This window comes from Mesoplodon mirus (genome assembly GCF_964341445.2).
Source record: "Mesoplodon mirus genome assembly, chromosome: 9".
NCBI classification, from domain to species: Eukaryota; Metazoa; Chordata; class Mammalia; order Artiodactyla; family Ziphiidae; genus Mesoplodon; species Mesoplodon mirus.
The window spans coordinates 101,638,894-101,664,879 of NC_138985.1; the positions used below are offsets into that span (position 1 = coordinate 101,638,894).

At 45.5% G+C, this 25,986-nt stretch overlaps 2 protein-coding genes across 3 annotated transcripts in view; one reads left to right on the forward strand and one right to left on the reverse strand.

The window, feature by feature from the left end:
- HIPK2 (homeodomain interacting protein kinase 2) overlaps positions 1-19,306 on the reverse strand; it is a 248,820-nt gene extending 229,514 nt beyond the window's left edge. The window contains exon 1 of the mRNA XM_082631980.1: positions 19,103-19,306. The gene's annotated coding sequence lies outside the window, so the exon portion shown is untranslated. The remainder of the gene's footprint in view (positions 1-19,102) is intronic.
- Positions 1-25,986, forward strand: part of TBXAS1 (thromboxane A synthase 1) — a 153,361-nt gene that overhangs the window by 848 nt on the left and 126,527 nt on the right. The window lies entirely within an intron of this gene.

The window sequence follows — 25,986 nt, forward strand, 5'->3', positions numbered from 1 at the left end:
CACAATATGTTCTATTTGTGCATATTCACCCTGTCGGCAAAACTTATTAAAGTTACCCACTCCATCAAAAGCACCTGGACTTAGGCGGCTCTGGTTTTTGAGGGAAAAGTGGAAAAAATAATGGAGAACTTCAGTTTGAACAGAATTTCAATTTGTTTCCGGTAGTAATAAAGCCTCCTCTAGATTAATAACTGGGAAAGCACTTTGAAAAGCATCAAGCATTATGCAAATGTGAGGTATTATTCTTTTGGAATTTGCATAGCTGAAAATGGAATTCACGTCTGGTGTTCTAGGATGATGCAATTACCTCTTGGAAATTGGCTCTGAAACCCAGCTCCAGTCCCAGTGCTGCTTTGCTTTCTAACTGGTTTAATTATCTTTTGAACTTTTCTCAGTGTGGCTTATCTTGCCTTGAAACCAGCCACATGCAAGCCCAGGAGCAAGTGGTACCCCCTCTCCACCCCCCACCTCCATTCATCCACCTCAGCTTCTGCTCAGAGATGAGATGCACTTAGCACAGTGCCTGACACATAGTGGGTGCTCAGTAGATGTCAGCCACTAACATTAACAATCATTTATGTAACCTAAACGCAGAGGAAAATAAGTCTTCAGTGCTTCAGGTATATTTAAAATTTCTCATTAATATGTTTATTAATGTTAATTTCTCACCGACAGTTGTGCTCTGATTGTGATTCTCAAAGTGTGTCCAACCTGAGGCCTCCAGGTGGTCTCTCAGCATCATTGTTTCTATTGCACACTTCACTGCACTTCTGTTTCTGTCTTTATTGGGTCTTTTTAATTTCCGTAGTCTTGATTTCCAGCTCAGTGCCTGATATACAGTATGACCTCGATAAATGTCTGATGAATGGATGAATGAATTGCATACATTAGTGTTGCTCTGGTCACGGAAAGGGGCATGTGTCCTGACTGATAAGTTGGCTGTAACTGGGTGTTCCTAATCAGCGTAGATCAGAGTCACGGCCAATAATACCATACCATTCAGCAAGGCAGTGGTGCATTTGTAATCTGTTCTGGGGCCATGTTAATAACCTGGGTCAAAGACACAGAGATAAGAGAGATGCATGAAGCAGAGATGGTGAATAGGACGTGAGGGCCGACTTCTATTTGTTCTAGCAAAAATCATTATTGATTTGTTCACGTGTGCCAGGCATGGCGTGAGGCCCTGGTACAAGGTCAGAAAACAGGAGGTCTGGATCAGATGCCCAGGGTTGGGGAGACGTGGACGTTCTGGGTGAGCTCGGTGTCTGTTGAGGATAACGCCGAAGAGAAGGAGGCAGCAGGGGGGAGCAGCCATGGCCATGGCCGTGGCTCTGGTGCTCCTGGGTCTATCCCTTGATCAGCTCAAGGTCACCATCCGTGGGCTCTCAACCCTCCTCTTCCAGATAAGACTCCAGGTAGCCTCTGAGCAACAGACATCAGCTTGAATGCAGCAGGGCCTCCCTCAAGCTTCATTTTCTCGACAGGATGCATGTGGGCGACAGAGGGGCGCTCTGGGAGAGCTGGGGGTGGAGAGACCCTCACAGCCATGTGGCCCCCGAGGAGATCTTGTGGAGGGTGCTGTCCTGGCCGTTTAAACTCCTTAGTCTTTCCTTTAGGAGTTCCCCCTGCCATGGGACCAGGCAAGCGTGCAATGACAGCCTTGACTCTGGGAAGGTAACATGAGGAGGACCACCTCTTGCCTGCTCAACGAGCCTAGGAGTTCTTTCAAGGCAGGACAGAGGTCCTGTATCTCATTGCAGTTCTGGAAACTTCTGTCCATGACTCAGATGTTCTTCTAGCATCTGGTTGAATGCGGGTAAAGTGAAGAAGTACACATTCATCAGCCCAGCACCCGGGACGTAGGGTTTGGTCCCTGACTCTTTCAGCAGCTTCATCCACCAGGCTCTGACCCCAACCTGTGGGCCTGGCAGTTCTGTGAACAGTCACGTTGCTGCAGGCGTCCGTGCCTCTGCCCTTGCTGGTCTTCATGCTTGGAATCTTCTTCCTCCTCTCTTTCCTTCAAGGAGCTCAGGGGCACCTCCTCAGGGAAGCTTCTCCTGTTTGTCCAAGACACTGAGAAGTCCCACTCACTGTTGTTTTCCTCATCACTCTCATCTCCACCACACCCCTTGCATGCAGTTGGTGCCTAATAAATGTTGGCTCGAATCTCCCCTGGCATTTTACTTTCTTTCTTTCTTTTTTTTGGCCACACCATGCAGCCTGTAGGATCTTAGTTCCCCGACCAGGGATTGAACCCGGGCCAATCCTGGACAGTGAACCACTGGACTGCCAGGGAATTCCCAACCGCTGATATTTTCTTGCTGGTTCATCTCTTAGGTGTCACAGCTCAGTACAAATCTAATTCTTCTGCCCACGTGCATCACCCTTTTCCTGAAAGCCTATTGTGTTTTCAGTTTGGTCCAACGTGGTGTCCACGTTTCTAATTGTTACAAGTGCACTGTTTTTGAATCTCCACTCACCTTGTACAGCAAGACCATGGCATGTACTTAATAAACACTTCTTAATTATTAAGTGTTATGTGAATTTAGAAAGAAGACAAAAGAGTGAATTTCATCTAAAAAGAGACTAATATAACATAGGCATAGTATATTTTGATAGTTTTCCCCAAACTGCATTTGACACAATTTTTTGATGACAGTCACTTAAATTGACAGTTATGAGGCTGGGTCATGTGCACTGGGGTCTGAGGAGATCAGGGCTGTTCCAATGGGGCTGGAGATGAGCTGGTATGTAGAATACATTAGCTTGAAGCACATGAAGCACATGTGAAGGTGATCTAAACTCGTGATAAAACATTTTTAAAACTCATTTTTTCTGTATAAAATTGTTGGAAATCCTGACTTCCGGAAGAGATTTGATGTACAAGAAATAAGTTGTGTGAGTTGAATAGTGGTAGAGGCAATCTTAAGTATAGTGTATATAAACTTTCAAGCGTACCTATGAACTGGCAGCTTTTGGTAAGATGAGGGTTTCTTTATTAAGAAAGAGTATAAGGACTCCCTATATAACTATGTACAAATTCATTTGCCTCATCCGTACAGACAGGAAGTAGATTAGTGGTTGTCAGGGGCTGGAGGAGGGGAGAAGGGAGTGGCTGCTGATAGGTATGGAGTTTCTTTTGGGGCTGATGAAAATGTTCTGAAATTAGACGATGTTGATGGTTGCACAACTCTGTGAATGTACTAAAACCACTGAATCACATACTTTAATAAAAGGATGAATTTTATGACATGTGAATTATATTGCAATAAAAAAAATTCATGTACCCAGAAAAAAAAAAGAAAGAGAGAAAGAATATAATGAAATAACCCCGATATTAATAGTGGTTTTCTTCCAATGGTGGGATTATGGCTGATTTTTTTCTTCCTTTAGTCTTTCTGTATCTTCCGTATTCTTTTTTTTTTTTTTTCCTTTTAATTTATTTATTTATTTTTGGCTGTGTTGGGTCTTCATTTCTGTGCGAGGGCTTTCTCTAGTTGAGGCGAGCGGGGGCCACTCTTTATCGCAGTGCATGGGCCTCTCACTATCACAGTCTCTCTTGTTGTGGAGCACAGGCTCCAGACCCGCAGGCTCAGTAGTTGTGGCTCACGGGCCCAGCTGCTCCGCGGCATGTGGGATCTTCCCAGACCAGGGCTCGAACCTGTGTCCCCTGCAGTAGCAGGTGGATTCTTAGCCACTGCGCCACCACGGAAGCCCCGTATTCTTTTTTTTAATGAATATCAATTATTGAGCAAAAAAAGAGAAATTTTACTAAAAAGAACAGGGAATTGCTCCTCTCTAGTGCTGAAGAGGAAAGCAGTTTTATGCTTTGGGCATGGAGGTCTTGAGACTGTAAGCTAACTATTTCTACAGCAAAGTGGAATGTACAGGGGAGTTTGGAGTAATCAGGGAGCTTCTTGGCTGATGAAGCAGTGAGAAAAGTAAACCGTGGTTGTTGCATTAAGTAACTAAACAGTCAAGGCAGTTAAATATATAAATATGGTGGAAACTGAGACGAGTTGTCTTGGGAAGGTGGAAGGGCTTTCAATGCCAAGCTGCATTTAAATCTCAGGAGCCCGAGACCCAGAGGTATAAATCAAACAGACATTAAAACAGGAATCAGGGTAAGTTAGTGTTCTGATCTAGTCTCATTCTAAGACCAGGTTAAATTAAATTGTGAATGGTATTGGTGATTATTAAGACTTAAGACTACAATGAAAAAGTCCATCCCTGTACTTGGAAGTTTCTTTCTCAGAGAGCTTGCTTTACATGTGGAAAAACTGGATTCTAATTCTAGACCTACATCTAATCACAAGCCATATTTAAAAGAAACCACTGCTCTCTGGGATGCAAGATGGTTCAACATATACAAATCAATAAACATGATACACCACATTAACAGAATGAAGGATAAAAAATCCTATAATTATCTCAATACATGCAGAAAAAGAATTTGACAAAATTCAACTTTCTTTCATGATAAACACTCTCAACAAACTAGGTATAGAAGGAATGTACCTCAACATGATAAAGGCCATAGTATATGACAAATTCACAGCTAACACCGTAATCAACAGTGAGAAGCTGAAAGTTTTCTCTCTAAGATCAGTAACAAGACAAGAATGCTTACTCTTGTCGCTTTTATTCAGCATAATGCCAGAAGTCCTAGCCAGAGCAATTAGACAAGAAAAGGAAACAATGGGCATCCAAATGGGAAAGGAAGAAGTAAAACTACCTCTGTTTGCAGAGCATATGATCTTATATATGCAAAATCCTAAAGACTCACAAAAAAACTGTTAGAACTAATTAATGAATTCATTAAAGTTGCAGATACAAAATCAACATAAAAAATCAGTTGTATTCCTACGTACTAACAACAAACTATCTGAAAAAGAAATCAATCCCATTTATGATAGCATCAAAGAGAATAAACTACTTAAGGATAAATTTAACTAAGGAGGTAAAAGATCTATGCACTGAAAATTATGCAACACTGATGAAAAAACGGAAAAGGTTGCAAAATACATGGAAAGATATCCCGTGTTTATGCATGGGAAGAATTAATATTGTTAAAATGTTCATACTACCCAAAGTGATATACAGAGTCAATGCAACCCCTATCAAAATTCCAATGGCATTTTCCACAGAAATAGAAAAAAATCCTAAAATTTGTATGGATCCACAAAAGACTCTAAATAGTCAAAGCAATCTTGAGAAAGAAGAACAAATTTGGAGGCATCACAATTCCTTTTTTTGGGGGGGGGCACGCAGCTTGTGGGATATTAGTTCCTGACCAGGTATCAAACCTGTGCCCCCCTGCAAGGGAAGCACAGAGTCCTAACCACTGGACAGCCAGGAAATTCCCCATCACAATTCCTGATTTCAAACTATATTACAAAGCTATAGTAGTCAAAACAGTATGGTTCTGGAATACAAACAGACACATAGGTCAATGGAACAGAATAAAACATCCAGAAACAAACGGTCAATTAATTTTTGACAAAGGATTCAAAAATACACAATGGGGAAAGGATAGTCTCTTCAATAAATGATGTTGGGAAAACTAGATAATCATATGCAAAATAATGAAATTGGACCCTTATCTTATACCATAAACAAACAAAAAACTCAAATTGGATTAACAACTTAAATGTAAGACCTGAAACTGTAAAACTCCTAGAAGAAAACATAGAGCAAAAGCCCCACGAGATTGGTCCTGGCAATGATGTTTTGGTGTTTTCGACACTAAAAGCACAGGCAACAAAAGCACAAATAAGTCCGTGGGTTGCATCAAACTAAAATTTTCTGCACAGCAAAGGAAACACTGAACAAAATGAAAGGCCACCCAGTACCATCTAGATTTACTCCATGACTGCTTCATCTGTTGGTGGTCTTGCTTGGGCTGGTCTGTGCTGAATGCAGCTGCTGCTGCTGGTGGTGAAAAAGAAGTCAGATAAGACCCAATGGGTCCACTAGTGACTGCTCCCTCTCCTGCCTGGGCCCCCTACTCTTCCTCAGTGGCAGTTCCTATGGTGCTGATTGTCCCAGGAGCCGGGAAATACTCTCCAGAAGCGGCTTTTGGGGGCCGTTTAGCTTCGTGCATGATTCTTGCTTCTCACCTTCCAGCCCCAATCGTTCAGCCTTTCTGGGTCTCCAGCCAGTCACAGGTGGCTTTGGAAAGCAGAAAGGTCTTGGTCTAGGTCTTGAAACGCAGGGAAGGATTAGCAGAGAAGAGGAGGGAGGACATTTTAGGTGGGCAAGTATCACAGGTGAAGGCAACATTGAGGTTGTAATATTTGGTGGAACAGACCATTCAGAGTGTGAATAATAGATGCATTTTAGAAATACATTTTAAAGGCCGTGGATAATTTCCAGTGCCCCAGAGCATGTAGAGAAGGATGAATGCTATTTGCCTCTTTTATTTTTTGTGCTTTTGTCTAGGATATGATGGGTACTTCAGTTTAATAATTCAGTGATGAGCTTGGAGATAAAACTGAGCCTGCTTATGAAAACTAGGTCTGTGTTTCCTTGAGGACCATTTTCACAGAATATTATTTTTTGTTTTCTCTCTTTTAAATAGCTATACACAATATCCCCAGCCTTCTTCTCACTTTATTGATTTTCCAGAACAAGAGTACGAGTTGTGATTATAAAGTAAGGTGACTGATTATTTTAGCATACACACCAGAACTTATACAACCAAATGAATTTTATGACCTTCAAAGGCAGTTTTCTGATAGGCTATACCCTTACTGCAGATATGCCATATCAGAAAACACATTCTTAGCACTTTTCTTTGGGAACGGTCCTTGGTGTGTGAATGCAGTTTTTTGACCGCCCTCAAGGCAACAAATCATCGTCTTTGTTGAGAACAGATTGATTTTTTAAAAACAGCCCAAATTTTGGCAGCTAGGTGATTAGACAGGGTAATATTATTTTTAATCCAAAACAAAATATGATTATAAAACAATAAAACTTGTTGTTCTTTACTGAGAAGTTTATGAGGCATTTCTGGAAGCCAGGGGATTCTGTAAGGCCACACTCATTGGGCCTATGAGTTGCTCTTAGTTTAGTTTAGCTTTGTTTTAAAGAAAACAACAGCAATAATCTTAACCCTTATGGTTATACCTCTTCTTATCTTGTAAGGAATTCAGGCTTGTGGAATTGGTAGCATCGGCTCTTTGGTCAGAGATGAAAGAAGAATCTCATTCATTCTATAAACAAAACAGGCCATCGGATTTATGTCGGTGCCTTACTGAGCTGCTTGAGTCAATGCTTGGTGCTACTCTCCTGGGAGGACAGTGGTTCTTCCAGAAATAAAGCCATGGACCCATGAATGGACCCTCCCCTCCACCCCTGAGTACCATGATAACAACCTACCAAATAGGCTGTCATCTGCCACTGAGGGCAAGGGCCTCATCTTTGGGAAGCTGAACAGCGTGGCAAGGACTTGTTTCTGTTTGTAAAAATGATGTACATCTCAACAAGGGGGCGAGACTTTGGGGAGAGCAGGGACGGGGGGCAGGTCTCGCACTGCTGTGGATTAGCGCTTCAATTATTAAGCGCCACCTTGTCCCTGGTTTGCCAGAAACCTGTGATGCTGCACAATGTCCTGGGGGTGGGGGAGGGGAGGGGCGTCAGCTGAGTGGGGAGACTCCATGACCCCCGCCGTCTCAGGTGTCTTTGGGCCCCCAGGCAGAGCCTGGCACTGGGCTACCCTGCGGGGCCGTACTAAACCTCTGGGTGGCCTTGCGAAGGTGTGTTTCTTAGGTTTTGCCTCAGCAGATGGAAATTCCTGAATATGGTCCCAGAAACAGATGGCTTTTTTTGCTCAAAGTTCTCTGGGAAAATGGTGTCAGAGAATGACAGCAAGGCCAACCTCTACCAAGAGTGGCTTCAACCAAAACCCCATTTCCCAAGCCCTGCCCAGAACGCCCCAGAGAGAGCCAGCTCCGGGCACCAAACCCAGCAGCTGCCTCTGCCCTCTGAGCTGGAAGGTGCACTGAAATCCTCCCCGAGTCTCCTTCCTCCGCCCCTTCTCTCCACACTCTGCCTGCACATCACAGACTCCTGCTGCCCGAATGCCCTCCCCTCAAATGAAATCCCACCCACCCCTCAAAACCTTGTCCAGACACTGATCTTCCTGAACGCCTCCTTAGCCAGGCCAGCCCTCAAGAGCCTGGCCTCCTTTGAACTCCAGCAGTGCCTGCTGTCCCTTGGCACACACTGTATTATTCTACTGTTCATGCCTGTGTCCTATTTCCTAGCCTGATGATAAGGCCCTGAATCTTAAGACGGTGAGTGCCTGGTGCATAGTAGCTGCTCAGTAAACGTTAATGACCACAATCATGGCGCTGCTTCCAAACGACTGCCGTCACGTGTGTGTGCGAGCCAGTCTCCCTCTGACTGGCTCACTAGTGCCACCATGTTCTCAACATCTGGCAGAATGCTTTGCATGCGGGTCATTGAAAGAGTAAATAAATTCCTTCTTAGTTCATACCTTCACTGAATGCTGAAGGCTTTCTAGGCTATGTGCTGGTTCTACCTCATTGATGGGCTATGGATCACACGCCCATGAACTCAGATACATAAAGTAACTGTCACATTAGAAATCAAAGAGCAAGGCTCTGATGCAAAAGGAAGGGATGGGATAGAATGCAGGACACAGCCATTTAGAAGGTGAGGTATGCGGGGAGCACAGAACACTTGGTGTGTGAGCGGGGTGTCCTGACTACAGTGTAGGGAAGGGAAGGCATTCAGCCCCCAGCAGAGGCATCAAAGGGCAAACACTTCCTTCTTCACTGTTTTATTAACCGCTAATCCCCGCAGTTCAAAGCACCGCTACTCGTGCTTTTCACCAACATCTACTGTTTATATTATTTCCCCATAGGTCCTGTGTTCTATTGTCCAAACAACGATGTATATTTAAGTAATGAATGATTTATTTTCCCATTTTAATTATTCAAAGACAAGCCGATGGAAGCTCTGCCAATGAGGACAGTGATCAATGAGAGAACCAGCATTAGTGTACCAAGTTATAATTCTACTCCGAAGCAAAGAAACTTGACATTTTAGTTAACGTGCACAATCTTATTGTCAATAAAGGCACGATTTACATTTAGGCTCTTCGCAATGTTGAAAATATCTCACGTACCCCCTTCCTATCTTCGCAAATCAATAGGCATCCGGGAAGCCCAGGCTGTGAGCATTGTTAAGCACAGTCAGTTATACATTTAATGGTTTCAAACCTGTCTGTTCACAGAGAGTGACCAAATTGGTAGCATCGTCTCATGATATAAGGGAGGATAGAAGGAGACAACTGGGAAGTTCTTAGGAGAAATACGGCCCTGTGGAAATCAGCAAGACCTTTCCAGCTGAGGGCAGATACACTTTTTCCACTGGAGGACCTTGGGCAAGTCACTTCTTCCTTGCCAGTTTCCTCACTGATAAGAGAGGGCTGACAGTCCCTGGCTCTCAGCATACGGCATCCTTTCCACCCAGGCCCCCGGGCCAGCTCTCCCTCACCCCTCCCAGTTAGCCCAGTCTTGTTTCCTAAGTGGTGCCTGAATCCTTCTTTCCCCCTGTAGTTCAGGATTTCAAGAGCATCCCTTGGCTGGAAATAGACACCCAGCTGATTTCCCTACCTCGTGTCCTGTGCCCCTCAAATTTGTCCTCCAACTCTGCAGCCGGAAGAACACACTAGAATCTCACCGCTGCTTCAGAAAACCCTCCCGTGGCCCTCCCCGCCTGGGGAGCTGGTCTCCCTGGCTGGCGCGGGAGGCCCTCTCTGACCTGGTCCCATCCACTTCCGCGTGGTCACCTCCTCACCTGGCACCTTGCTCTCCAGCGCTCACAGTTCCTTCCCCACGCCATGCTGTCTGCCCTCAATTTCCTTCCCTCTCCTGGGGTGCTCCTCACCCCTTCATTCCAGTGAGAGCCCTGCATCTCCTGTGGTCTTGGCCCTACCACAGCCGGTACCTTCTCTCTCTCTTGTACCAATTCCCTGGCTCCCCCATTAGAAGGTGAGCAGGACTGGGTCTTACTCAGCTTTCCCCTTAAGTGCCTAGCACTGTGCCTCTACACTTCTGTTGGGTAATAGGCATTCGATGATTGATTGAAGCTGAATTAAGAGGGACAGTGTATAGGATTTCATGTGGCACACGCTTGGCGTATAAAGACACAAATTCATGTTAGCTGTTCTTTGCTGCTATGAATATCCTCATAGAGAATTTCCATTTATTTCTGGATGCATATCACTGCAGCCAGCTGCCACCCCTACATGTTATAAAACAAAATTTCACTGAATTGAACTCTGGATCTCAATAAAAGATTTCATCTTTATAATTCAGGCAAGACTGGGCTGTGGGTTGAAGTTCATCTCTGCACGGTTTATGAGGGAAGGCTTGCTAAACAAAATCTTAGTGCAAAGGTGACTGTTGAACCCATTTAAGAAAATAAACTATTCCCAAGCACATTAGCCGACGTTAGTTCATCAACACTGCCTTTAAAATACACACTAAAGGGCTTCCCTGGTGGCGCAGTGGTTGAGAGTCCGCCTGCCGATGCAGGGGACACGGGTTCGTGCCCCGGTCTGGGAAGATCCCACATGCCTTGGAGTGGCTGGGCCCGTGAGCCATGGCCGCTGAGCCTGCGCGTCCGGAGCCTGTGCTCCGCAACGGGAGAGGCCACAGCAGTGAGGGGCCTGCGTACTGAAAAAAAAACAAAACACAAAAAAACACACTAAAACCAGTTCACTCTTGGCTGCCTTTCCCCACGTGTGTAATGGTCCAGAGCTTGGGCTTTGGAACCTGATTGCCTGGGTTCAAGTCCTGGCTAGCTTCATGACCTTAAGGAAGTTTTTAAGGTCGCTGTGCCTCAGTTCACCCAGTTTTAAGTAGGGGTAATAACAGTGCTCACCTCACAGCGTGCTGGAAGGATTAAACTCGGAGCAGTGCTGGGCAGGGTTAATGTTCAGTAAGTGTTAGCTATTGTTACCCCATTATGAACTGCAGGTTTGTACTCCACAATAATCGCATAGGTGCTAGGTAGGTAGATCGTGGGTTTTATTTTATTGTTTTAAAATACCGTTTGGAATTCTCACATGATCTCCAGGACTGCACTGAAGTGAACAGTGAAGAGAGCCACATGTCAAACACGTGGCCTCATTTTGAATGATCTTGAGCGTATACCATTAGGTAGCTTTTGGTCTTGAACAAGTAAGATGGGGTTTAAAAAATACCTATTGGATTTAGCAACTAAGAAGTTTTAGGTGATGTTGGAGGTGGTAAGAATAGACGCCAGAACGCAGCAGGTTGAGAAGTGACTGGGAAAGAAGAATATCCTTTGTTTCACTGGTTGACACTTGCCTTGCCCTTGGGTTTGAGAACTTGAAGTGTAAACGATGCATAGCAAATCAGTAAATAAATCCTGGTAAGTTCTCACTCTATTCTCTCTCACAGACCAGACCTCTGGTTTCCTGCGCACTCTTGTCCAAGCCCCTGCCTTCGTTATCCCTTTATTATGACACTGTACACGTTTCTTTGCAGGTTCAGTTCTCTCCCGTCCTAAAACATACAAGTGAGTCAGCCGACCAACAGCCACCTCTTCTCTGACTACATGCTCCACCTTTGCCAGGACTGCATCTCACCCTTCCCTTCCCAGTCAAGACCCCACGCTTACTCGCTTTCTCAGCTCCCATTTACCCTCAGCCCTACAATGCGGCTTCTGCTCCATTGCCCACCGAAACGACTCTCTCCAAGGCCACCAGTAAGTCCCTGGTTCCCAAACAGAATGCACATTTCCCAGTTCTTCTCTTTCTTGAGTGCTTTGCAGTATTTGACTCTGATATGCTTAGTCTCTTACTGTTGGGTTTAAGGCAGGGTCCTCAGTTGTGTAGGGGTAGAGAAAAGGCTGAGCACCTCTAATATAGTCCCATGGGCTCATTTTACAGATGAGGAAATGAAGGTCTAGAGAAGTGAATTGCCCTGTATCGGTCAGCTACGGCTGAACTAACACTGTGTAATAAACAACCCCAAGCTCACTGGCAAACGACAACATTTATTTTTCTCATGGTCTGTGTGTTGGCTGGGGTAGTTCTGTTCCAGGCTTGGGTGGGGTTCAGATCTGCTCCACATGGGTTTGTGACGGGGCACAGGCTGAAGAGGATCCTTCAGGAAAGTTCTGCTCCTGATAGGTCACAGGGATGCAAGAAATGCAACAGGAACTAAGCAATGTCTCTTGAGGGCTCAGCCTTAAAGTGGCTTAATGTCGCTTTTGCCCATATTCCTTTGGTTAAAGCAAGCCACATGCCCAAGCCTAACATTAACGGGTTGGGGAAGAAGACTCCACTGTAGTGGGAGGTACTTCAAAGTCATAGAACAAAGGCTGATGATGTAGAATTTTGATAAAGGGAGGGCATGAAGAGCTGGAATGATTCAATCTACCACATGCTTGAAGATCATGCATGTGGGTTGTGATCTCTGACAAAAGAGAAAGAGGCCATGAGTGACTAGACAAAACAAAAGAGGAAACAAAGATAAAAACAAACAAAGAGCAAACAAAACAAAAACGTAAAGCTAATGGAAGTTTGGATTTTTATCATAAATGACAACAATGATCTCTGAAAAAAGAACAGATATTGATGGGAAATTTGCCAGCTGAGACACCGAGATGGTGAGTCACAGTGGGTCTTGGCTGTGAAGTGAGAGACTGGCACCAAGAGGGCTAAAGCAGGGTTGTGAGCTCAGTGTAGGGGCTCAGCTTGGACCTGGGCTGAGCCTGGGGATGAACCCAAGAATATCTAGCTGAATAAGCGGTAGAGATCAGGAACTGACCAATGATGGAGCTACAACGTACCCTGAGAAGAGTAAATATTGATTCAGAGATGGGGTAGGGAAGAAAGCAGCTGCCACATAAAGGACCCAATTCTAGTCTGGAAAAGCAGGATTGAGGGAAAACATTTCTGAAGTCCAGAAAGACCAGAGGAAGCCTGAAAGCAGAGAGCCTAGTGTGTTCACCATACCCTGAAATACAACAAGCAGGGGATATCCTCATAGACTGTGAGCTGTATCGTTTGGGACAATTCATTGTTCTATATTTGGCAATACATTTATGTATGCTGTTATACCAAGACATGGCTATGGCTGAAAACATAAATTGCTCCAGAATTACTATAAATATTCTCATGGGTGCTGGGGCCCTACTGAGTTATTAAAGAAAAAATATGCTTTAGGATTGTCACTTGCCCTTCCAGAAACTACCCCTTGGTGCTGGCTAGTGGCTGAAAGGAGAAAGTGTGTGTGCCAGCATCACAAGGCCTGTTAGACACAGTGAACTGAGCTTGAGCTCTGAAAGATAAAAATTACATTCTCCTCTAGGAAGCTGCTGGTGAATCTCAGCAGTGACATGCTCTTGCAATCCAAAATCAGCCATAAACTTTCATTTCCTTTTTTGCTATAAAAAGGATATGCTGACTGAAACAACTAAAATATAGATTAGTTAGCATACTAATAATAAATACCAAAAAATACACACCCCAATATACAAAAACCCCCACAAACAAACAAACAAACCCAAAGCCCAACATTCAAAGTGAGCCAAGGAAAAATGTATTTGAATCAGCATTTTCTTTCATTAGAGTCAGTTTCTTTCCATGTTGCCTCCTCTGACTACAGGGAGGACAGGAAGACCTGTCCCCATCCACATACCCAGGTGTTGGCCTTTCCCATGGCTGGTGACAGCTCTGATGGTCTTTGTATTGGGTTAAGTAGTATCCTCCCACCCCCAGATTCATGGTCACTTGGCACCTCCGAATGTGGCCTTAATTGGAAATAGTGTGTTTTTAGGGGCAACCAAGTTAAGTTCATGCTGAATTAGAGTGAGTCCTAATCCAGGACTGATGTCCTTATAAGAGGGAATTTGGACACAGAGACACACAGAGTGAAGATGTTATGAAGACACAGACACACAAGGAGAACATCATGTGAGGATGGAGGCCGAGACTGGAATGGTGTATCTGCACAGGAACTCCAAGGATTGCTGGCCAACGCCAGAAGCTAGGAAGAGCAAGGGAGGGTCTTCCCTTGGAGCCTCAGAGTGAGCTTGGCCTGGCCAACATCTTGATATCAGACTTCCGGCCTCCAGAATTGTGAGAGAGTACATTTCTGTTGTTGTAAGCCCCCAGTTTGTGGTACTGTTACAGCAGCCCTAGAATATGACTGCAGTCTCCTTCCCCTCATCAGCCTTGCTGAGCCAGAACAGACCAGTCGGAGGCCTGGCTAGAGGCTCAGGCTGTTCAGTCAGAGAGACCAGGCCTGGGCTGCGGGCTGGCCACTGACCAGTGTGTCAGACACTGGGGCTGGTCTCTACGTCTCAGTTTCCCCATCTGTATAATGGACATAACAAGGATGTTGGTGGAGATTAAAGGCCACCATGTTTATAAAGTGTTTGGTACAATGCCTCGCCCATAGCACATGCTTAATAAATGTTAGCTGCTATCATCAGCCATATGGTTTCCACCTCAGTTTGAAGTTTCCCTGATTTTACTTTTCCAGTAAGAGTCAAGTAGATATCTATTCCCTTGGGGATGTACCATGGCATCTGGCACAGAGTAGGCACTAAAAACAACTTTATGGAATGAAGAATGGCACAACTACATCTCATCATAGGAGGAAACGGCTTATAGACTTCATAATTTTTAGTAACCGTCTGGAAAAACCCAAGGTGAAACTTTGGAAGAAGGATGTACTTTAATCAAATTTGTTCATGCTGGGGCATAGAGATGGTCCCTAATGATCCTTGTCCCCTAGGATTCACACCTTTGCTTAGTCCCCTCCTGCACTGTTCCAGAGTCAGGTGACCAACAGAATACAGCAGAGGTGACGGTATATCACTTTTAAGATTAGATTATGAAAGTCTGAGGCTTCCATCTTGGGCTCTCTCTCCGCCTTGGGTTGCTTGTTTAGGGGGAAGCCAGCTGCCATGTTAAGCAGCCCTACGGAGGGCCCACATGGTGAAGCCTGCCAACAGCTACATAAGTGGGCATGAATGTGATTCTCTAAGCCCAGGCAAGCTTTAGATCACTGCAGCCTCAGTTGACAGCTTGACAGTATCCTCATGAGAAACCCTCACCCCCAAACCTCCCAGGAAACACCCTCCTAGATTCCTGACCCTTGAAAACCATGTGAGATGACAAATGATTGTTGTTTAAAGCCACTTAGGTGTTGGGGGGTAATTTGTTACACAGCACTAGATAACCAATACAGGCGATGAGATAGGAATGGCCAGGATGAGCCAGGACTGGGACCAGGGACTGTAATGGGAGACATTATAAAACACAGGAGGCAGGCAAGAGGCCAAACCCAGATGGGTCAGACATGCAGATGGTCAGGCAGGTTCTGTGGGTCTGCACATCTGGTCCAGAGCCCAGGGGGGTGAAGCCACAACCAACCACATCACTGAGCAAAAGGCATTGAGATTTTGGTGACCTTAGACTGGAGTATCACCTTTTGACCTTGTTTTACACAATTTCCAGTTGGACCTTCAGTTGATTGCTGTAGCTATAAGGTCATCAAAGGCCAATGAGTGAATTTGCCAAGAATTAGGTCAACACAAAGATATGGGGATTACAGTAACAAACAAAATGCGATAGGATTATAATTTTTGAAACACTCACAATATTCTTTTTTTGTGTGTGTGGTACGCGGGCCTCTCACTGTCATGGCCTCTCCCGGTGCGGAGCACAGGCTCCAGATGCGCAGACTCAGCGGCCATGGCTCACGGGCCCAGCCGCTCCACGGCATGTGGGATCTTCCTGGACCGGGGCACGAACCCGTGTCCCCTGCATTAGCAGGCGGACTCTCAACCGCTGCGCCACCAGGGAAGCCCTCTTTTGTTATTTTGATTGCTTAAGTTCTTTAAGTCATCTGCCAAGCTGGGAGGCAGAATGGGATTTCCTAGGCTTGTTCCAGGCTATTGGGCAGGTCACAGTGCAATAGAAAGTTGGAAAAATTGGCTGGATTTATGAAGATGTACGTCAAATCCAACTGGCAAATATTTTCTGAATGCTTACTAGGCTAGTTATAAAAGAACTTAGAGTCATTCGGTGCACCTAGTACAGGTACCTAATGCTCCTTACCCTACCTGTGGCTACTCAGGGATATTGAAACTCAACAGGCGGAAAAACAGTTCCTTTATTCTTTGCACAGGCCAGGTCTCCCCTTTAAATTGACCTGGCCTTGTTTCAAGTCTTGGGGCCCTGCTGACTCAGTGGCAAATCTGATCAGTTATTTGACTCCAGGGGGTAAAAGAGTCCCGTGAATGGCATCTGTCTTTTCACAGAGGCATCAGAGTCCTTACTCCACAGAAGTGAGCAAAGCTTCCCACACCCCCTGTCTTGTAGACTGGTCGAGTTCTAGGCAATTTGCTGCTCTGCAAATGTAAAACAAGAGACACAGAGGCTACTAGCTAAGGGCACAGACTCAGAGCCAGACAGCCTGGGTTTGAACGTCAGCTCCTGTACTTACTAGCTGTACAGCCTTGGGCGAGTGACTTAATCTCGCTGAGCCTCAGTTTTCCCACCTGCAAAACGAAGATGATCATAATAGCACCTCCCACACAGAGTGTGGAGAGGAGTAAATGAGTTAATGTGTGAAGCACTTAGAACAGCTCCTGGTCCCTGGGAAATAGTCTGTAACTGTTTGCTACTATTATGCAGGATATAGGGGCAAAAGCAGCCCCCTCTGCCCTCTCTGGGCTCACATGTAATTGTCCTTTGGGGTTCACTCAAGGCAGATGTCTCTCTTTCACAACATCTAAAGGGTTCTTTAAGGACTTCATAAAAACAAAAGGATTAACTACAGATGACTAAGCCCACATGATGGACACAGAACCAGGTACAGTAAATAATGAGCTTAGGCAGGATTATATTCCTACAAACAATACACCAAGTTCTCCTGTTCTTTGTCTGCAATCCCCCTACCATGAGGGAACCAGTGGCCAAGGAGAAGGTCTCTGTGTGCCCAGGATAATCTTGGGTGAGCTCCTGGAGGAGGCATCCCTCAAGCAGAGACTTGAATTCAGGACTTGCCAGGTCAAGAAAAAGGCTGGGTACACCGGGCAGAGAAGAGTGCGCTGGGAGCAGGGTGAGGTAAGCAGGCATCTGGGACACAAGATTTAAGGAGGCACTCACTCCCAGGGTCGTGTAGGAGCAGGGTCAGCACCTGCACATCCCTGGGAGTGAGTGCCTCCTTAAATTTTGCATCCTAGATGCCTCTCTTGTGTCACCTTAATCCTGGCCCTGGAGAAGAGCATGGGTGAGAGCCTGGAAGGGTGAAGCAAGTCGGTATAACTAGCAATGTCCAAGTCATGAAAGACTGCTTGAGGGCAGAGATCACTTGGAGTGAGGCTGAGCAGCTGGGCTGGGGCCAGATCATCAAAGGTCTTATGCGCCAAATAAAGGAGTTTAGCGTTGGTCTAAAAGTGACAGGGAGCCAATGAAGAATTCTGAACCGGTCCACAACATGGTCAGATGTGCATGTTAGCAAGATTCTTCTGGCACTAGCATGGATGGCAGACTGGTGGATGAGGGAAGAAACTGGAGATTGGGAGGCCAATTCAGGACTCTATTGAGTCCATGCCCAAGGGACAGACAGTGATGGCCTGAAATAGGGCAGTGCCAGTCAGAAGTAAGGAGAACTCACTAGAGAAGTGGTTTGAAGGTGATTGATTGCAGATGAGGTTTGATGGGAAGAGTCAAAAATGGCACAGTTGGGCTTCCCTGGTGGCGCAGTGGTTGAGAGTCCGCCCGCCGATGCAGGGGACACGGGTTCGTGCCCCGGTCCGGGAAGATCCCACATGCCGCGGAGTGGCTGGGCCCGTGAGCCATGGCCGCTGAGCCTGCGCGTCCGGAGCGTGTGCTCCGCAACGGGAAAGGCCACAACAGTGAGAGGCCCGCGTACCGCCAAAAAAAAAAAGAAAAAAAAAAAAAAAGGCAGTTTAGAAGCCATTAGGAGTTATTAGGAAAGATAAGAAGCACACGGAAGGCAGTTATCAGGGCTTCCCCAAGTCCAAGGGAAACCTCCCCACGGCCCATTTGTTTTCCATAGGATGCAGTCTCTGAGGGTCAGATGTGTCTTACCCTTTGTACGGTACCCACACTAAGTATCGCTGACCTGAGATGAGCCACTTCCAGACCCCATCCCCCCCATCTACTCATTGGCTTTCCAAGTAGCCTTAAGGTTGTCCAAGTCCTTTTAAAGACTGTGCAGCTGGGCTCAGACCAACACACCACCAAGTCCAGCCTTCCATTCTGGACACGCAGGTCCCAGGGCTCTGACCTGCTTGCGTGATCCGGCCTGGGGCTCTGGGAGACGACGGAGGAGGATGCAAGGGCGTGAGGGCCTGTCGGGAAGCTGGCGAAGCTTCAGCCTCCTGGGAAGAGCCTTACGAGAGACAATTGGGATCCGAAAGGCAGCTGGAGGGCAGCTGGGCTCTGAGGTGCTGTCCAGAAAGGCTGAGGCAGCGACGCGGGGGAAGGAGGGCCGTGTTCGGGGGCCAAGCCCGGAGCAGGGGGAAGTACTAGGGCTCACGTGGAGGCACACACCGGGATGAACTTCCTCGGAGCTAGGTACAGCCACACACACTGACCTTGTGCTCCACTAAAGCCCTCAGATCCCGTCCCATGAACTTCAGGGAAGCTCTCCCGCCCTTCCTGCACTTGAGAAGTTTGGAAGATACCAGCTCTGCACACGTTTCCCGACATTCTCATAAAAATAAAGGGAGTGAAAAAGCAAGTCAGAGCTCTTTAAAACATTAATTAAAGACACCATCGTTTCCTTATTTAACTGAGGGTTGATACCTCATTTGGGATTATTAGCAAACGGAGACAGCCTTTGTTGTGCTTGACACAGTGATTAACTCAGACTCTAGGTGATTTTGGCTTTCTCAACATCTTTTGATGTGCTAAGATTCCCCGGTGAGAACAAACATCATCAATTACTTAAACAAGCCATTACCCTGAGAGCGGGATTACCAGTGAGGCCCAGTCTACTAATTGGCAGATGAAGAGATAGAAAGGAACTCAGGCTTTGGCCTGGACCCTTACCTGTCAGGGAGGAGTGAGAGGCTTTTAAAATGTCTCACGGCGACGTTCCTGCTGATCTGGGACGACCTAGTTATTTTTCCAGCTCCGCAAAAATGCATCTTGGGTGACTTGCGTCTCTAGAACCCAGAAGCTGCCCGTGGTTCTCGGTTGAGAACCTCATTCTCCTGGGCAGGACTCAGCGTTGGAGGAACACAGAAGCATTCACAGAAGCAAAATTCTTGCTTGAAGGGAGTTGGTAAGAAATCCTTTGGCTTGCTTTTTCCCTCACAAGAGCCAAATCCTCCAGCTTCTGGGACAAGTGGGATGAGGCAGGGGCTTCTGTAGGATGCTGCGTCTGAGCTGACAGTCCCCTGACACATGAGGAATTCAAGGCCTAAATAAAAGAGGCAGGTTTTCATTTAAAAATATATAAACATAGAAAATTAAATTTGTAAATTTAAATATATTATAATAAATTAAAATATATTTTATTTTAAAAATATTTACTATAAGTATTTTTTTCTCATTTAATTTTTATTGGAGTATAGTTGCTTTACAACGTTGTGTTAATTTCTACTGTACAGCAAAGTGAATCAGCTATACATATACATATATCCCCTCCTTTTTGGATTTCCTTCCCATTCAGGTCACCACAGAGCACTGAGTAGAGTTCCCTGTGCTATACAGTAGGTTCTCATTAGTTATCTATTTTATACGTAGTATCAATAGTGTATATATGTGAATCCCAATATAAATATATTTTTTAATGCACTAAGCTATGACTCTTTTTTTTTCCTCTCCCCACCTAGAAGAGAGGTTTTGGGGAAGATTTTTTGCTGCATTTATATATGTCATTGGTTTTTCTCGTGGGGGGAAGGGGGAACTCAGTCTAGTTAAATTCAGTCAAATAACCAATACTTAAAAAAATCCAGAAGTGTTCCATAAATATCAGACACCTAACTGGTCTTGTCACATAATTCAACTGCTCTATTTTTAAAATAGAAAGACGAGTCTCGTGTGTATTTGTATCGTGAAACTACTTTCTGTGCTATCTTTTTTTTTTTGGGGTACGCGGGCCTCTCACTGCTGTGGCCTCTCCCGTTGCGGAGCACAGGCTCCGGACGCGCAGGCTCAGCGGCCACGGCTCACAGGCCCAGCCGCTCCGCGGCATGTGGGATCTTCCCGGACCGGGGCACGAACCCGTGTTCCTGGCATCAGCAGGCGGACTCTCAACCACTGCGCCACCAGGGAAGCCCTGTGCTATCTTCATCATTCTTCTCCTTTAATTCTCACTGGCATGAAAGGGCAAGGCGTCTTCCAGAACCCTTCTGTGAGAAGTGGCAGAGAAATGGGAAACTAAGGCAGAGGCGGGTCTGAGGTCCTCTCCCTTCTTTTTTTTTACATCTTTATTGAAGTATAGTTGCTTTACAATGGTGTGTTAGTTTCTGCTGTAAAACAAAGTGAATCAGCTATATGTATACATATATCCCCATATACCCTCCCTCTTGCGTCTCCTGCGCCACTTGCTGCCTTCGGTCCTAGAAGGTGTCAGCTAGTTTTCTTGGGTCGGGCTGGGCACCGGAAGGCACACCTTAGAAAGCAGACCTCACTCAGTGTTAAGGCAGGTGCCCAGCGCTTCCTCCACAGGAACCCCCAGAGCTTGCTCTTCTCAGGGGTCTCCTTGGACACCACCCCCTCAAAGCAGCAGCCTCTTCCAGCACCTTCACCGGCTATGGGTGACACAGTTCTTCTTTACTGTGCCAGCTTTCACACCTCTATCCTCAGTTTAATGGACTTTTGGAAATTGGCCTGCTTTGGAGGTCCCTGTTTTTTGAAAACTAGCCTTGGGGGAAAATAATAAGCATAAGTACCATTTGCCATTTTTTTCCAGTTCAACAAATATGTACCATCCAATAGTTGGACAGAGGAAGTGCCCTTAAGTGATCAAAACACACTTCAGGGGCTTCCCTGGTGGTGCAGTGGTTGAGAGTCCGCCTGCCGATGCAGGGGACACGGGTTCGTGCCCCGGTCTGGGAAGATCCCACATGCCGCGGAACGGCTGGGCCCGTGAGCCATGGCCGCTGAGCCTGCGCGTCCGGAGCCTGTGCTCTGCAACGGGAGAGACCACAACAGTGAGAGGCCCGCATACCGAAAAAAAAAACCAAAAAAAACCCCACACTTCAGCTGGCACATCCTCTGACACATGATGCTTCTTCGCTGCAAGGATCATCATGTAAATGCTTAATTGACTGCTTGGCATTAGCCATTGAACGTGTGTCGGGTCTACTAGGCTGTAAGTGCCATGTTCCTGCAGCTTCCCTGGCGCCCAGCACATGCCTGGCTTGTAGGAGACACGCGTGTCCACCTGATGATTCTTGTAACGTGTCACTTGTAACATGTCGGTTACCATTAGCCCTAACAGTGATGAAGGATGTCATTCCTAGGACTATTCCCCTTCGTGAGGGTAAACTGCTATCGTAGTTTGGAATAAATCCAACGTCAAATGCAGACCAGTTCTCTTAGGTTCTGAGAGATGAAATACAGGACAACAAGTTTCATTAGAACTGATTCTCCACGTGTGCTCTAAAAAAGGACTGAGTTTCCTTCATCGTTCTCTGGCCGCGGTGTTAGACTACGAGCTGAGCCAGGGCAACCTAGACAGAGCACATCTTAAAATGTGGCCTATTTGGACCAGCCTCGAGGGCCCCGTCTTCCTGGAAGTGCCCTTCTGGACCATCCTTGTGTGGCCAGTGAGATCATTCTAGGGATTTCCCGGGCTTTAAAATTTCCCATTGTAAAGTGTTTATTTTTACTGTTAGTCTTTCTTTATGGAGGTGGTAATGGTTTTCATTTATGGTCATGACATAAAGTTTCCTTTTATTTAAGTTTATTTAAAGGGAAGTGGGAAGCAAGTGCTAGCCTAGGTGATTTGCAGATATGGCAAAAATTGTAAAGATGTTGTACAAATGACTGAATTTAGAAGATTAACCTCTTAACACCAATTGAGATTTATTGACTCAACTGACTGAAAAGTTGGGATAAAAATGGAAAAGTTAGTTAACTCTATGCACTATAGTAACCAACAATGGGGTGACTTTATTGTTTTTAAAGTGTAGGCTTGGGCTTCCCTGGTGGTGCAGTGGTTGAGAGTCCGCCTGCTGATGCAGGGGACACGGGTTCGTGCCCCGGTCCGGGAAGATCCCACATGCCGTGGAGCGGCTAGGCCCGTGAGCCATGGCCAATGAGCCTGCATGTCCGGAGCCTGTGCTCCGCAACGGGAGAGGCCACAACAGTGAGAGGCCCGCGTACCACAAAAAAAAAAAAAAAAAAAAAAAAAAAGTGTAGGCTTTTCTGTAAAATACTTATCTGTCTGCTGGTTAGGTGGTAGGGCACCCGAAGCCTGGTTCGGTGGCGCCTGAGGCAGAGGCTGAGTGCCTTGCAAGCTCTGGGCGGGCCTGCTCCCCACCCCTCTGCAGCTGGGTCATCAGTTCTCTCTAAACAGGAAGCCCTGATAACCTCATGGTCTCCACCCCAGACACTTCTTTCCAAACACACTCCAAAATATAGTCAACATCTATATACAGTACAAGCTGGTGCGGTAGCCGAATAATGGCCTCCAAACATCCTAATCTTCAGGACCTGTGAATGCCACTTTATACGGCAAAAGGGACTCTGAAGATGTGGTTAAGGGTCTTGAGATCGGGAGAGTCGCCTGAATTACCTGGGTGGACCCTAAGTGTAATCACAAGGGTCTTTATAAGAGGGAGACAGTAGGAGTCAGAGGAGTTGATGTGACCCCTGGAAGCAGAAGAGATTGGAGTGATGTGGCCATAAGCTAAGGATGCGAACAACGGATACTCTCCTGGAGCCTCCAGAAAGAACCAGCCCTGCTGACACCTCAACTTCAGACTAGTGAGACTGATTTCGGACTTTTGGCCCCCAGAACTGCAAGATAATACATTGTGTTATTTTATTTTATTTTATTATTATTATTTTTTTGCGGTATGTGGGCCTCTCACTGTTGTGGCCTCTCCCGTTGCGGAGCACAGGCTCCGGACGCGCAGGCTCAACGGTCATGGCTCACGGGCCCAGCCGCTCCGCGGCATGTGGGATCTTCCCAGACCGGGGCACGAACCCGTGTCCCCTGCATCGGCAGGCGGACTCTCAACCACTGCGCCACCAGGGAAGCCCACATTGTGTTATTTTAAACCACCAAGTGTGGGGTTATTTGTTAGAGCAACAATAGGTAACGAATGCAGTTGGGAAAGATTAATTTACTGAAACAATTCCTTAACTTTCTGATAGGATTCACCATATTGATCTTTTATGTAATGTGCCACTAATACATTTAAAATCATTCTAATTACAAAGGATTCAATTCACAAGTTTCAAAATCTATTAAAGTTTTTGAATAGGCATCCACATGGCTGAAATCTCAAACATGATATCATGAAGTATTACCAAGAAATACAGTGGAAAGTCTTCTTCCTGTTATGGTCCCTAGATATCATTTTCCACTAAAAGGAAACAGAGTTTCTCGGGATAATGGCTGATTCAGGTCTGGGGCAAGAAATGTACAAGATGTACCTGGAACAACTTGTCATTCAGAGAGTGGGGAAGCTGTTCTCCCAAAAAGTACTCGGGAACAAACTTACACATGCTCCCACTATCCAAAGATGGCACAATCTGACGAAAAAAATAACCATTGCAATGGATCAAAACACATCAAGTATGTTTAAATTGATGAGTTCATAATGATACAAAAATAGCATGTGTACCCAATGTAAGATGTTATGGAATCAACTCATTATTTTGAAAACTAACAATAAAAGGAAAGAATCAAGCATTGATCCTACTTTTCTTTTTTTTCTTTTTTATTTTTTTGCTGTACGCGGGCCTCTCACTGTTGTGGCCTCTCCCGTTGCGGAGCACAGGCTCCGGACGTGCAGGCCCAGCAGCCATGGCTCACGGGCCTAGCCGCTCCGTGGCATGTGGGATCTTCCCAGACCGGGGCATGAACCCGTGTCCCCTGCATCGGCAAGCGGACTCTCAACCACTGCGCCACCAGGGAAGCCTGATCCTACTTTTCTTATGTGAACTGTCCTTAGCAGAGGAGGGTAAATTCAGAATAATTCTAGCTAATAAATGAAGAAATATCACCACTTTGCAGCCCCTGGTGAATGAATAGATTTAGGTGGTAATCCTCACAGCTGCTAAGTTCATAATAAAAGAGACAAGTAGATTGTGAACCTCCTGTGGAGAAGTCTTGCAGAAAAAGCCTCTGGATCAGTGGTTTTCAAACTTGGCTGAACATTGGAAACACCTGAGGATCTTTTTAAGATGCCAAAGCCCAAGTCACACCTTAGGCAGTGAAGTCACCACCTGGGGGTGGGGCGTGAGGGGGGTGTGGAGCGGATGGGACACAGGCATCAGAAGTCTTTGAAGCTCCTCCAGCTTCAGACAAATTCGGGAACCAATGGTTTAGATTCAGCTACTAGGACTAAAGAACGGGTTAATCTACACCATGGGAAGCAACCAGCAGAATTCAGACTGTGGGAAACCCTACGAGCACCACCTGGTTTTGTTGTGTAAAAATGCATAGGGAAAAATGGGGGCGGGGTGGGATTGGAAGGAGAATTTAGAGACTTAAACATACTTCAGAGGCATCTGACCCAATTACGAACATATGGCCCTTATTTAGATCCTCACTCAACAAACATACTGTAAAGAAAAGTTGTGAGACAATTGGGGAAATTTAAACATTGACTAGATATTTGAGGATACTAAGGAACTATTTTTATTTTGAATTGTGATAATGATACTGTGGTTATTTTTTGAAAGAGTCCTTATATTTTAGTAAAGGGCACGGAAATATTTACAGTTGGAATGATTTGATGTCATGGATTTGCTTCAGAAAAATCTGGGCATGAGTTGCGGGGGGAGTAAAGCTGAAACGAGGTTGGTCACAAGTTGATAATTGTTAAAGAGAGTGGTAGGTACCTGGGAATTCATTTTACTATTTTGCCTACTTTTGCATTTCCGTACTAAAACATCAAACTAAACATCTCCTTCCTGCCCCATCCACATCCCCACAGTTCCATCTGTACAACTGGTAACCTCTGCAATTAACTTCTTATTTAGACTTATAGAGATATTTTTAGTAAACATACAAGCTTATACAAATAGTTATTTTTCTCTCCCCATTTTTTTACATAAATGGAAACATGCTAAACTCAATTTTCTGCATCTTACTATTTTCATGTAATATTGTATCTTGATGGCTTTCCATCTTCGTTGCATAGTATACTATGAATGGATGCATCATAATTTATTTAAACAGTCCCAAACAGATGGGCATGTAGGTTGTTTCCAATCTTTTGCTGTTATAAACACGCTAAAATAAATACCCCTGTACATATTTATGTTCACGTATATGTGTAGAACAAATTCCCAGAAGCAAATTTGATGGATCGGTGGATAACTGCATATGCAAGACACTGGCAAATAACCCTCCTTATGGGCTTGTACCAGGATAGAAGTAGAAGAGGTGGAGAGAAGTGGGCAGATATGGAGACGGAGCTAATTGGAAGATGGAGCTAAATGTATTTGCTGATAGATCGTATGTAAAGTATGAAAAATAAAAGAGAAGAATTAAGCATGTCTAATATCAGTCAGCTTCAAGTAAGTTCTGCCTGGGTAATAACAGATTCCCTTCATGCACTCAACAAATCTCAGTGATTTACATCAACAAATATTTCTTTCTTTTTTCTTTTTTTTTTTGCGGTACGCGGGCCTCTCACTGTTGTGGCCTCTCCCGTTGCGGAGCACAGGCTCCGGACGCGCAGGCTCAGCGGCCATGGCTCACGGGCCCAGCCGCTCCACGGCATGTGGGATCTTCCCAGACC